This window comes from Macaca mulatta, chromosome 18 (genome assembly GCF_049350105.2).
Source record: "Macaca mulatta isolate MMU2019108-1 chromosome 18, T2T-MMU8v2.0, whole genome shotgun sequence".
NCBI lineage: Eukaryota > Metazoa > Chordata > Mammalia > Primates > Cercopithecidae > Macaca > Macaca mulatta.
In genome coordinates, this window is record NC_133423.1 from 81,262,617 (window position 1) to 81,276,108 (window position 13,492).

At 45.4% G+C, this 13,492-nt stretch overlaps 1 protein-coding gene and 1 long non-coding RNA gene across 2 annotated transcripts in view; one reads left to right on the forward strand and one right to left on the reverse strand.

Annotated features, from left to right (window-relative positions):
• LOC114673869 (uncharacterized) overlaps nucleotides 1-13,492 on the reverse strand; it is a 245,244-nt gene that overhangs the window by 24,849 nt on the left and 206,903 nt on the right. The window lies entirely within an intron of this gene.
• Nucleotides 5,867-9,222, forward strand: LOC144336516 (uncharacterized). Its single transcript, XR_013408373.1, has 2 exons — nucleotides 5,867-7,777; nucleotides 8,018-9,222. It is a non-coding gene; the product is annotated as an uncharacterized LOC144336516 (long non-coding RNA).

Sequence of the window (13,492 nt, forward strand, 5' to 3'; positions counted from 1 at the left end):
CTCTTTTGTTTAATTAGATCCCATTTGTCAATTTTGGCTTTTGTTGCCATTGCTTTTGGTGCTTTAGACATGAAGTCCTTGCCCATGCCTATGCCTGAATGGTATTACCTAGGTTTCCTTCTGGGGTTTTTATGGTATTAGGTCTAACATTTAAGTCTCTAATCCATCTTGGATTAATTTTCGTATAAGGAGTAAGGAAAGGATCCAGTTTCAGCTTTCTACTTATGGCTAGCCAATTTTCCCAGCACCATTTATTAAATAGGGAATCCTTTCCCCATTTCTTGTTTTTCTCAGGTTTGTCAAAGATCAGATGGCTGTAGATGTGTGGTATATATCTCTGTTTTGGTACCAGTACCATGCTGTTTTGGTTACTGTAGCCTTGTAGTATAGTTTGAAGTCAGGTAGTGTGATGCCTCCAGCTTTGTTCTTTTGGCTTAGGATTGTCTTGGAGATGCAGGCTCTTTTTTGGTTCCATATGAACTTTAAAGCAGTTTTTTCCAATTCTGTGAAGAAAGTCATTGGTAGCTTGATGGGGATGGCATTGAATCTATAAATTACCTTGGGCAGTATGGCCATTTTCACGATATTGATTCTTCCTATCCATGAGCATGGTGTGTTCTTCCATTTGTTTATGTCCTCTTTTATTTCACTGAGCAGTGGTTTGTAGTTCTCCTTGAAGAGGTCCTTTACATCCCTTTAAGTTGGATTCCTAGGTATTTTATTCTCTTTGAAGCAATTGTGAATGGAAGTTCATTCATGATTTGGCTCTCTGTTTGTCTGTTACTGGTGTATAAGAATGCTTGTGATTTTTGCACATTAATTTTGTATCCTGAGACTTTGCTGAAGTTTCTTATCAGCTTAAGGAGATTTTGGGCTGAGATGATGGGGTTTTCTAAATATACAATCATGTCATCTGCAAACAGGGACAATTTGACTTCTTTTTCTAACTGAATACCCTTGATTTCTTTCTCTTGCCTGATTGCCCTAGCCAGAACTTCCAACACTATGTTGAATAGGAGTGGTGAGAGAGGGCATCCCTGTCTTATGCCAGTTCTCAAAGGGAATTTTTCAGTTTTTGCCCATTTAGTATGATATTGGCTGTGGGTTTGTCATAAATAGCTCTTATGATTTTGAGATACGTTCCATCAATACCGAATTTATTGAGAGTTTTTAGCATGAAAGGCTGTTGAATTTTGTCAAAGGCCTTCTCTGCATCTATTGAGATAATCATGTGGTTTTTGTCTTTGGTTCTGTTTATATGCTGGATTACGTTGATTGATTTGCATATGTTGAACCAGCCTTGCATCCCAGGGATGAAGCCAACTTGATCATGGTGGATAAGCTTTTTGATGTGCTGCTGGATCCGGTTTGCCAGTATTTTATTGAGGATTTTTGTGTCAATGTTCATCAGGGATATTGTTCTAAAATTCTGTTTTTTTGTTGTGTCTCTGCCAGGTTTTGGTATCAGGATGATGTTGGCCTCATAAAATGAGTTAGGGAGGATTCCCTCTTTTTCTATTGATTAGAATAGTTTCAGAAGGAATGGTACCAGCTCCTCCTTGTACCTCTGGTAGAATTCGGCTATGAATCCATCTGGTCCTGGACTTTTTTTGGTTGGTAGGCTATTAATTATTGCCTCAATTTCAGAGCCTGCTATTGGTCTATTCAGGGATTCAACTTCTTCCTGGTTTAGTCTTGGGAGAGTGTATGTGTCCAGGAATTTATCCATGTCTTCTAGGTTTTCTAGTTTATTTGCGTAGAGGTGTTTATAGTATTCTCTGATGGTAGTTTGTATTTCTGTGGAGTTGGTGGTGATACCCCTTTATCATTTTTTATTGTGTCTATTTGATTCTTCTCTCTTTTCTTCTTTATTAGTCTTGCTAGCGGTCTAACAATTTTGTTGATCTTTTCAAAAAACCAACTCCTGGATTCATTGATTTTTTGGAGGGTTTTTTGTGTCTCTATCTCCTTCAGTTCTGCTCTGATCTTAGTTATTTCTTGCCTTCTGCTAGCTTTTGAATGTGTTTGCTCTTGCTTCTCTAGTTCTTTTAATTGTGATGTTAGAGTGTCAATTTTAGATCTTTCCATCTTTCTCTTGTGGGCGTTTAGTGCTATACATTTCCCTCTACACACTGCTTTAAATGTGTCCCAGAGATTCTGGTATGTTGTATCTTTGTTCTCATTGGTTTCAAAGAACATCTTTATTTCTGCCTTCATTTCGTTGTGTACCCAGTAGTCATTCAGGAGCAGGTTATTCAGTTTCCAAGAACATGGAAAATATTAAAGTTAGGTGAATGATCAATTTAGTGGACTTTGGCAACCTAGTCTGACTTTGAATAAGAAATGTTGACTACTTTTTCTAATCATTACCATCTTCTACATGTGCACAAACAGGCAAACACACACACACACACACACACACACACGGTGATGATAGCTCTTGTGCCTTGGGGCTCAATGCAGCTACAGGTACTGAATACTTGCCATGTCCCTGGGTCTTTGCTAAGGATGTTGTGTTCATGATTTCACTGAATCCTCATAACAACCACTTGATCTAGGTACCATCCTGCAACAGGACCCACTAAACAGGGATTTTGCTATGGATAGATACCATGCTCAGTTTATGCCCCAATCCATATCTGCTGACCATAACCAGACCTTCCCCAGTGGCCAACCATGTGGAGGTGTTAGATTTCCTGGAGGCTGCCAGGGTCCAAAAGAACACCAGGAGCCAGGAGGAATTCCACAGGTAATCGGCTCACCCTTGCTTTCCTAAGTGATGGTCTGAGGTGCCATGTTTCCTATGTTCTCTCTGAGCCATGCCACAGGATGGATCTATCAGCTGTTTTTGTAACGAAGTAGTGGCCATCTTGGTAATGCACCCCTTTCCATTGGTTCTTCCTCCTTCTTTATCTCTTTCTTTACCTCTCACTCTTGCTTCCCTGGGCTTACGTCCTCTAATAAGGCATTAGTACTTCATCTTCTGCATAACGCTCTGTTTTATAGGCAACTTGGGCTAAAACTGATGGTCATCAGTGCTAGAAGCTGCAACGAAAGATGAGGAACACATATTTGTCAAAAACTTTCTATTTACTCCCGAGGAAGCAGCTGGAGTTTTGCTGTGGGCCCTGAGTGTGTCCTATGGCTAAGAAAGTCAATCCTGCAGAAGGAGTTCCCAAAAGTATTTGATCGGTTCTTTATTTCCAGTTCAAATAAGACAAGATTAACACACATTCCCCAGGGTGTTGAGGATTCTTGACCTGCTGCCTTCTTCTGTCTTCTTTATCCCCATGCTCTGTGTGTGGGCTCAGGGGCTTGGTCCCAGACTGTGGAAAGCCATGCTGACCACCAGTTGTTCATCATACATTTCCCCTGGAGCCCTCCCTGTCTCTCCAGCTCTTCCCAAGGTCTGGCTTATTCTAGGATCTGGTCCAGTGTGGGCTACCAATATCCTCTGGCATCCGGAACTCAGCCCCGTGATGATGCTCTTCCCAAGAATGTGACCTGAGCTGTGACATTTTACTGATGTGTCCCCTAGAGTCCTCTCTCTCATTCCAAGAAGAGCTCTGTGGCTTCCATCCAGTGCTAGGACTGTTTCTAAAATGAAGGTGGGCAAACTCATTCACCCATTTAACAAGCTTTTAGTGAACACATGTTATGTACTGTTCCTAGGCTCAGGTCTTGAAGAGTCTGTGGTAGATAGAGCTTCATTTTCAGATTTCCAATGGCTCTGAGAGAGGCTGAACTACAGGAATTTCAGAGGGCCATCTCCTTTAAACAAAAGCCATTCTGTAACACACCATTGAGTTCATTGACCCATATTAAGCCATACCATATGCAATAGAGTCTGTTCACTGGTCTCTACTTAGCCTATGTTGTAGAGTATGTCTCTGCTCCAGATATTCACTACCTCCTTTGGGAGAGGATCGCATGGCCTCTCCCTTTGAGATCAAGCTTATCCAAGAGTTGCAGTGCCCCACCACACACCCCCTCCCCGTCCAGCCCCAGGAGATTATACTGTCCCCTCCCTGACGAAAGGTTCAACCATGTGACCTGCTCTAGCGAGTAGAAGGTGAGGGTAAGGCATGTCCCGGGTCCACATGGAAGTGGTAAGGGCCCTTGCATGGTTCCACCTCCCTTTTCCTGTACCATGGTACTGGCATGCCCCAGATATGGACAGATCCTTTCACCTGGATTCTGAAACAACGAGCAGGAGACATGGAGTTCCAGCCGAAAGGGAAGGGTGCTTGATGTGAAGGAGAAGCAAATCTTTGTTCCTGTCAATCAATGAAGCTTTGGAGCTGTATGTCACTGCAGCATAACCTGATGAAAGCCGACAGAGAGACAGAAATGCATGCGTTGTGTTTACAAGCAATATTACTTGCATGGAACACAGTCACAAACACAACAAGCTGAACATCATCAGCTCTGCAGCAACTCTCTGGGGTGCACACATTCTTCTGTGTCCCCCAGGAAAGAGATGTATGCTTGCCACAAATCGGACATATTTTTTCCCAACCTGTTTATTCCAGTTGCACATGTCACTGCAATTACATAATCTAATTAAATAGTGTGAAACCAATGAGGTATAAGCACAAAAAGAGGGTATTTATTGTTTCTCTTAAAACTAAGTCCAGGCCATGCTTGGTGGCTCATGCCTGTAATCCCAGCACTTTGGGAGGTCGAGGTGGGTGGATCACCTGAGGTCAGGAGTTCAAGACCAGCCCGGCCAACATGGTGAAACCCAGTCTCTACCAAAAATACAAAATTAGCCAGGCATGGTGGCTCGTGCCTGTAATCCTAGCTACTTTGGCAGCTGAGGCAGGAGAATCTTTTGAACCCGGTAGGTGGAGGTTGCAGTGAGCCGAGATCGCACCCCTGTACTCTAGTTTGGGCAATAAGAGTCAAACTCCATCAGAAAAGAAAAGAAGAGGAGAGGAGAGGAGAGAGAGGGAACCAAAAAAACACACAAACAAAAAACAAAACAAAAGTAAATCGAATGCTTTGAAAAGACTGCAAACAGGCAAGTAATTCAGCATATTGCTGTTGAATTAAGTGTAGGTGAGATAACCATATCCTAAAACCAGAAGTTTTGGTGCTTTGCTTATTTCTCAGATGACCTTATTTTCACACTTTAAAGAAATCAAAGTGGGAATCACAAATGATTCATAGGAGCCATTTATGCAAGGAGGCACAGAACTTCAGTGAGCAACTCATGGCCAAAAGAAGGCCTCAATACTCCATCAAAATCCTGGCGAGTGAATGCACAAACATGTGTTTTTGGTAAAATAAATATTTATGGTATACTTGTATCCTTTTTTATGGTACCCTCCGTTTACTGACTTTCAATGAAAATTGGTTGCAATTAGGATGGGTGTGTAGGTTTTTATGAGACACCCCTCCCCTGTGAAATAAGCCTGCAGGTGAATCTTTCTGGGCCCCCATAGGCACACCCCTTGTGGACCCCGCTTTGCATATCCCAGCGCTAAGAGCCAAGATGCACCTCTGGCCGCGGAGGCCTGGAGGCCCTGTGCCTGCTCCTGGCTGTGTTGTGCTGAGCTGGGGTCGATTCTGCTGAGGAGCTGGGAGGGCCACTTGTGTTCCCGCAAATGCCAACCAGGGGGACAGCCGAGAGGGGCTTTGGAAATGCAGACTCAAAGCAGCACTTGCTGTTGGCAGCAGCTCACGCCAGGACTGGAGGGAGGCTTTCTAGAGGCCCTGGTTCTGAAAAGCTTACGGCTCCCCTCCCCTATTGCCCCAGGTCAAAATAAAAACAAGACCAAGCCACGAGGAAGTAAAGCGGAGTTCTGATGTTTCCCGGACATGGCTTTTCAGTGTTCTTCGGTAATAAACCCTAGTCTTTCAAATAAAATGTTTTTCTTTCTTTTTTTTCTTTTCTTTTTTGGGGTCCTGCTCTCAGAGTCCTCCAGGTGGCCCTCCCTGACTGTTGCCACCCAAGCTCCAGTGCAGGTGGCCTCTGGGAGGGTCGGACGTCCTCTGTGTGCTCTGAGGGGTCAGTTCTCCCACCTCCTGGAAACACGTGGCTGCTCATCTTCCCTCACCTCCTCCTTGGCTCTGGTGAAGTACAGTGACAGGAAAATGCCTTCTGTTCCTCACTCCTGGGCCCTGCCTGCACTCATGACTTCTTTTCAGCTGTGCCCAGTCTGTTCCCTACACACCAGGAGAGAACTCCCAGTCTGTGACTTCAGCCCCTTCCTCTCCCATGCAGTCACCTGAGGACGAGTTTGAGCCTGGAACCTCAGCACACACTAAGGTGTGCATGCAGGTGGACGAGTCCAGTCTGACACTCTGCTCTTTTTGCCAGGAGAACAGGAGCCCGGAGCAGGCAGGGAGTGCAGTCAGGAGTCAGAGAACCAGGGCCCCTCCTGCTGCCTTTGAAGCCAGCCTGTGCCTATCAACCCCCTCATCCATCTCCGCTCCGCGGGGGATGGGAGAGCGGTCATTCTCATATCCCTGTGAAATTCACAGCAAGGTGTTTCCTCATTCCCATTGAGACAAGTCATGGAGAAGACACTTATCCCCTATGATTGAAATTTCAGGTAATAATGGTCAAATGCACTTAGCGTTTCTTGGTTCCTGTGGGCTTCACAAAAAAATATGAGCAAACAAAAAGGAGAACTATGACCGGAACCATAACAGGAAACCTGCTGGTGGCCAAAGACAAAATCTTAGAAGCTTGCAGAGGAAAAAAAAAAGGGGGGGCTTTCAAAGGAGCAAGAATAGCACTGTGACCTCCATAAAAAGAGGGAAAAGCAGCAGAGAAAATGCCAGCAGGGAGAACAAACGATCAAGCAGAGTACAGCACCACTCAAGAGTAGACAGTAAATTGTCATTCTGCAGAAGAAATCACGAGACAACACCACTTAAAGGTCAGGAGGAACTGAGAGGCCAGGGACAGTGGCTCATGCCTGTAATCCCAGCACTTTGGGAGGCCAAGGTGGGCAGATCACAAGGTCAGGAGTTCGAGACCAGCCTGACCAACATGGCAAACAACCCTCTCTACTAAAAATACAAAAATTATCTGGGCGTGGTGGTGGACGCCTGTAATCATCCCAGCTACTTGGGAGGCTGAGGCAGGAGAATTGCTTGAACCTGGGAGGCAGAGGTTGCAGTGAGCCAAGATCATGCCATTGCACTGCAGCCTGGGTGACAGTGAGGAAAAAAAAAAAAAAGAGTAATCCGGGACTAGAACGGGTATCTCTCTTTTGTAAATCGTGGTGCAAGATGACCCAGCATTGAAACAAAACGTGACTCCTCCACAGGAAGCAGGGAAACAGAGAAGTGTCTGGCAAAAGTATCTGCCCACTGAGAAAGAAATGTATGTCCAGAAGCAGAAGATAATTTAAATGGTAACAGAGAATTCTGTCCTAGTTCACTGGGAGATAATTTATTTCTAAGGGTTAAGTTGCTAAGAGATAAGTTATCTCTTATCTAAAAGATAACAATGCTTCAAGATCAAAAAAGACAGAAAGAGACTGAAATGTTGAACGCTGGAGAGGACTAAGGAGAAAGAACAACTAAAGGCAGAGTGGGTGCTGAGACAGAGGACCCCCGTGGGGATGGCTGAATTCCCATGAGATCTGTGGTCGAGGCAACGTTGTGTCACAGCGAAGATCCTGTTCTCAGTAATTCTGCTATGGTTCGGTGGTGCTATGGTTCGGTGGTGCTGTGGTTAGGTGGTGCTATGGTTAGGTGGTGCTGTGGTTCGGTGGTGCTATGGTTAGGTGGTGCTATGGTTCGGTGGTGCTGTGGTTAGGTGGTGCTGTGGTTCGGTGGTGCTGTGGTTCGGTGGTGCTGTGGTTCGGTGGTGCTGTGGTTCGGTGGTGCTATGGTTCGGTGGTGCTATGGTTCGGTGGTGCTATGGTTCGGTGGTGCTATGGTTCGGTGGTGCTGTGGTTCGGTGGTGCTGTGGTTCGGTGGTGCTGTGGTTAGGTGGTGCTGTGGTTCGGTGGTGCTATGGTTCGGTGGTGCTATGGTTAGGTGGTGCTATGGTTAGGTAGTGCTATGGTTAGGTAGGATCTCACAAGCACACTCTGGCTGGCTTTTGCGTCTTTTCTGTAACTCTAAACTACGTTCACAGCAAGTTTGTTTGAAGGTGTGTGTAAGGATGGCTGGGGTTTAGGGCCTCATGTGAGGCGTTTCCTCACTGACTCCGTCTTGCTTACAACCCCCTTCTGGATCCTCCCAACACACACAGAGTCTCAAGCAACACCCAAGCACACACACTTTAACACAACAAGACAAAGCATCACCCACAGAGCAGCACGGCAGAAACAAAGCCATGTGCAAGGTCCCCCGAAACCAGGTGGATCCAAGGCCCACGCCTGTGCCCTGTCCTTCCATGTACCGGCAGCCTGCAGACCGCAGACCCTGCCTCAGCATGAAAACCCCTCAGGAGCAGAGCAGGCAACCCACATATGCAGTCCCGCTGTCAGGGTCCCAGGGCTTACTCCATGAAGGGCCACTCCAGACTCTTACCCCACCATGACCCCAGTGGGGACTCCAAGCCAGAGCCACTGCCCACCAACCCATCTCCTTTACTTGCCATCTGGCCAAGGGACTCACATGCTGACTTCCTTCTCTCCCCATGGAGGTGCACTTCCACAGCAATGCCTGGGTGCATCTCAAAAAGTTCCTCCAGAACTTTGTCTTCTTGTCAAAGATTGTCCTTGTAAGAAGACTGAGGTGTCAGTTTCATAGTCTCTCCATCTGCTCTTTTTGTCATGAGTCACATAAGCTGTATACGCCACCTCAACTGGCTTGGTGCTGGAACTTGGGCTGAAAGGAGTGGGGAGGACAGAGGTTGTAAGCACAGCAAATATCAAAATAGGAGTTGTCCCTTGAAGAAGTCCAGGTGTAAGATTCTGCCACCGTCTCTCGTGCGCATAATGATTCCAGCCCATCCTCAGAGTTTCAGGTCTGTCTTGCAGGTGTCAGTATTTCCGCCATTCCTGAGTTACTCAATGAAGGGACGACGGAAAATTCCGTGACTTTTTCTGCTCACATAGTGTCACCCGTCCTCCCAGCACCTTGTACACCAAAAATGAAATTCTGAGTTCCTCCCCCAAACCCTCTGAATGGATTCCTTCTCTTGGCCAGGGCATTCCAACATTAATCTGAGAAACTGGTTCAGGCCATGACAGGAAGGGGGCATCAGACAAGCCTCATTATGCCGTCCTCCCTTTTTGATTTCAAGACAAGCTGACCAGCATTAAGATCAACACAGATCTTAAGTCCGATAAGAAGCGCTTACAGTCTATTGTCTCTGAAGCCTGAGACCTGGAGGCTTCATCTGCATGATAAAACTTTGGTTTCTGAAACTTCTTATGGCAGCAAAGACATTCCTTTCTATTGACAATAACTCTTTCAACCAGTTGCCAATCAGAACAATTTTAAATCTACCTATAACCTGGAAGCACCCCAGCTCTCCCCATCTAGTTGCCCTGCCCTTCTGGATGAAACCAATGTACATCTTAAATTGATCTCATTGATGTCTCATGTCTCCCTAAAATGTATAAAACCAAGCTGTACCCCAACCACCTTGGGCACATATTCTCAGGGTCTCCTGAGGGCTGCGTCATGGGTCATTGGTGTCTCATATTTGGCTCAGAATAAGTATCTTCAAGTATTTTGCAGAGTTTGACTCTTTTGTTGACTGCCTCTTTCTATGAGGGAAGACCATGCTTGGGGCTGTGAGTACGACAGACCTCAGGGCTCTTCCGTGAACACAGTGTCCTGCCTCCTGCCCACACCTCCTCCCAACGCTGCTCCCATGTGATGAAGTAGCGGACACCACAGGCCCCACGGCACTGCTTTTCAATTCCTCCAGTCTGTGTAAAATGAGGTTATAGCTCCTCTCCACCCATGCCAAGAATCACTCTTGCATCAGGAACTTGGTAGCCACCAGAACTCTGTGGTATGGCTCTGATGGCAGGCAAGGTTTTGGGTGGGGACCATCAGACCAAGTAGAATTCCAACAAGGCTGGATTCAGGGAGCAGACTCCATCAAAAGGAAGGAGCTTCTGATGTGCCCATCACAAACTGTAACTTTTAACAAGTTTTAAACGAACTTTTGTTTAAATTCATCAAACACTTGGATATGAATTCCAAGAATATTAGGGATATCTTGAGGCCCTACACAGTGCTGAATATAAAGAAACGTCTAATTCCTTGGTGAGTCCAAGTTTGTGAGTATGGAGAAAACAACACTTAATGTGTTTTTTCCTATTCTCTCACTCAACAACAATCAAAACAGAAGACTTCCGTGGCCAAATGTCAGGGGGAGGGGGCTTTCTCCCCACCATCAAGCAGGCAGTCATCAGTGGGCACCAGTGGGGTGCCCACCAATTCCATTCTGACAGTATCCACCTGGAAATAGCATCAGATCCCGCAGGTTGAGGGCCCAGTCCCCAGCTTACTCCCTCCCCATGTATACCCGACACAAGCCCAGGCCTCTCTAACTTCTGACCAATGTGCTTCAAGTTAGGTTCCCACAATCCCTGCTTTGGGTTTGATTGATTTGCTAGAGCAGCTCACAGAACTCAGGAAACACTTACCTTTACTGGCTTATTATGAAGCATATTACAAAGGATGCCAATGAAGAGATGCATAGGGCGTAGCACAGTGGAAGGAGCGGAGCTTCCGTGCCCTCGCTGAGTCCCTCTGGTCAATTCCACATGTTCAGCTATCTGGAAGTTCTCCCAACCCAGTCCTTATGGGTTTTTATGGAAGCTTCATTACATAGGCATGATTGGATTACATCACTGGCCATTGGTGATCAAATTAACCTTCAGCTCCCTCCCCTTCCTGGAGGTTGTGGGGTGGGGCTGAAAAGTCCCAACCTTCTAATCCTGACTTGTTCTTTCCTGTGACCAGACCCATCATGAAGCTACCTGGAGGCTGCCAGCCATCAGCCAATTCATTAGCATGCAAAAAAATGTATAACTTTGGAGAGTCTAAGGATTTTAAGAGCTGTGTGTCAGAAAATCGGTTTGAAGACCAAATATATATTTCATGATATGGCACCAAGAATGGGACCAGAGGGCCCATAAGCTTTCCAGGGTCCAGAGACTCATTCTCCCTTCTTTTGGTGGCGTGAGAACTTCTCTCCCGGCTGCTGGAGGGCCTGGGGTGGAGGGAGTGGGCTCTGAACTCACAGGGCTCAGTGTAATTTTGCTAAAAAAAATGGAGAGACTGTTTTAAGATCCAACATACATCCTTTGCCACCTTTGTCCATTTGTCCATTTCTCTGCAGAATCAGGAGGTGTGCTACTTCTGTCATCTTCAGGGGAAATGATTAGGAGATTGAGCTACTTTGAAGATCAGAGTGATCATATTATAGTTCAAGAGTGTGTGTGTGTGTGTGTTTTAAATAAATAGAGCTAACGTATATAAACATATCCAGCTATGATCCGCATTTGAAAAGATTATTAATAATAAAACTTCATTTACTATCTATAAAAAAAGGATTTGACCGAGATAGTTCTTTTTAGGTACCTCCCAGCTCAGCCACTGTGACGTTAGAGCTCTGATTCGCTGGAGTGGCTGAGCCTCACCAGGTTTTGAAAGTCAGCGTTCTGTACTAGTGGGTTATGCTGGAAGGGACTGACCTCTCCGAGTTCAAGACCCAATTTTTAATCCTGGCACGACCTTCTTGTTTGAGGCCATTGAACAAGGAGTGACATCACCTCCCCAGGTTCACGGTGCAGCTTGAGTTGTACACAGCATGTCAGTGCTTCTCATCCCGTATCCCTCCCACAGGGCCTGGAACATTCTAACACAGTTCCCCTGCCTTTGCCCATTTCCTACATAAGTAGGGACCATTCTTGAAGCTGGCATTTTACAGAGGCAGAAGAACACTCAGTAAAGCTAAATAGATGATGAAGAACAAAAACATCTTAAAGTATTCTAAGTTTGGTTTATAGTGACCACAAAAGAATGCATGAAAAATACCATTTTAGACTCAATAAGGATATTGGAGTTTTGCCCATGATAATTTTTAATCTTTGCTCAATTTCTTTTTAATATTCTCTTCCCATAATATTTGACTTTGGTGCCATGAATGGATCACACAGTGTTATTTCATCTGAATTTTAGCTGCAGCACTAAACTATTTCTATACTTGAAGAACGCTGGGTAATACTAGGGCTCAGCAGTGTTGCTTCTCCTTTCTTTTTCTGGGCATGTGGGAAATCGCACTTTGCAGGGTCCTTGCACTGGGGTTTACTTTCTTCCTCAGCCTAGAAGTGACACAGGTCTCTTGTGCTGCCATTTAATTGGCCAAATCTGGACACCCTGGCTCCACCTGAGTCTGCAGTCTCTTTCCTTTCTTTAGTCAAAGATGTTCTTGATGGAGTCTCTGTCAGCCTGGATCCCAGAGTGCCCATGTGGAGCAGAACATTCCTTGCCCCAAGTTGGACATGTAGCATGGGTGAGAAATAGATCTAAGTGTTATGTTTTGGGAATTTCAAAGTGCATTTGTTATTGTAGCATAACCTAGTCTCTGCTGAATAATATAGAAGGTCTAATGGCAACAGATTTAAAAAAAAAAAAAGAAAGGCCATCACCAAATCACTTTGTAGCAATTGGACCCACCTGGCTCTGCTAATAAATCAGGAAAGAATAAGAAAGTACCTAAAACATACCTAAAACATAACAACTCACAATAATCACTTCTCCAAAATCCTTCTCACTCACAGGATTCCACAGAGGTTTGTTGACAAGTTGGCCAACTTGAAGTTGAATCGATCATTATAGCTTATTTATTCCTTCAATAAATATGTGCCAGGTTTGTCATCATGTGGTAGGAAACAGGCAACTAACAAGATGCACATGTAATATTTACAGTATGATAGATGGTGATAACCGCTATGTGCAAAAGAAAAATGCAGGAAAGAGGGTAGGGAGTAAAGGGTGGTATACAATTTTAAATAGGGTGGCAGGAAATTGCTTACTAAGAAGGTGAGAGAATAAGCTATGCTGATATCAGAAAGAAAAAGTGACATAGGCAGAAGGGACAGGAAGTGCAAATGGACTGAGCTAGAACTTTGTCTGGTCCCCTCCAAGGTTAGCAGGGAGGCCAGGGAGCTGAGAGAAGCAAGCAAGAGGGGAAGGAGGAGAAGAGGAAGGCGGTTGTCTGTGGATGAGGATGTAGACAGAGCAAATTTGCAAGACCTTATAGCTCTGTAGGTAAGGCAGATTCTACCAAGTCCGAGTGCAGAAGCAAGTCAAAGTAGAGCGACAGCAGAGGAGTTCCACGCTCTGACTGGATGGGGAAGAATCTGGGTGAAGTGCAAGGGGAGGAGCTTTGAGACTAGTTTGGAAGGTATTGCAACAACCCAGGTGGGAAGTGATAGCCTCTGGCCAGGGTGGCAGTGGGGCAAGTGTGAGGAATGGTGAGATGCAAGAATGCCGGTAGAGCCGCAGGTATTGCGATGGATCAGATATGCAGTGTGAGAGTCCACGACGATGC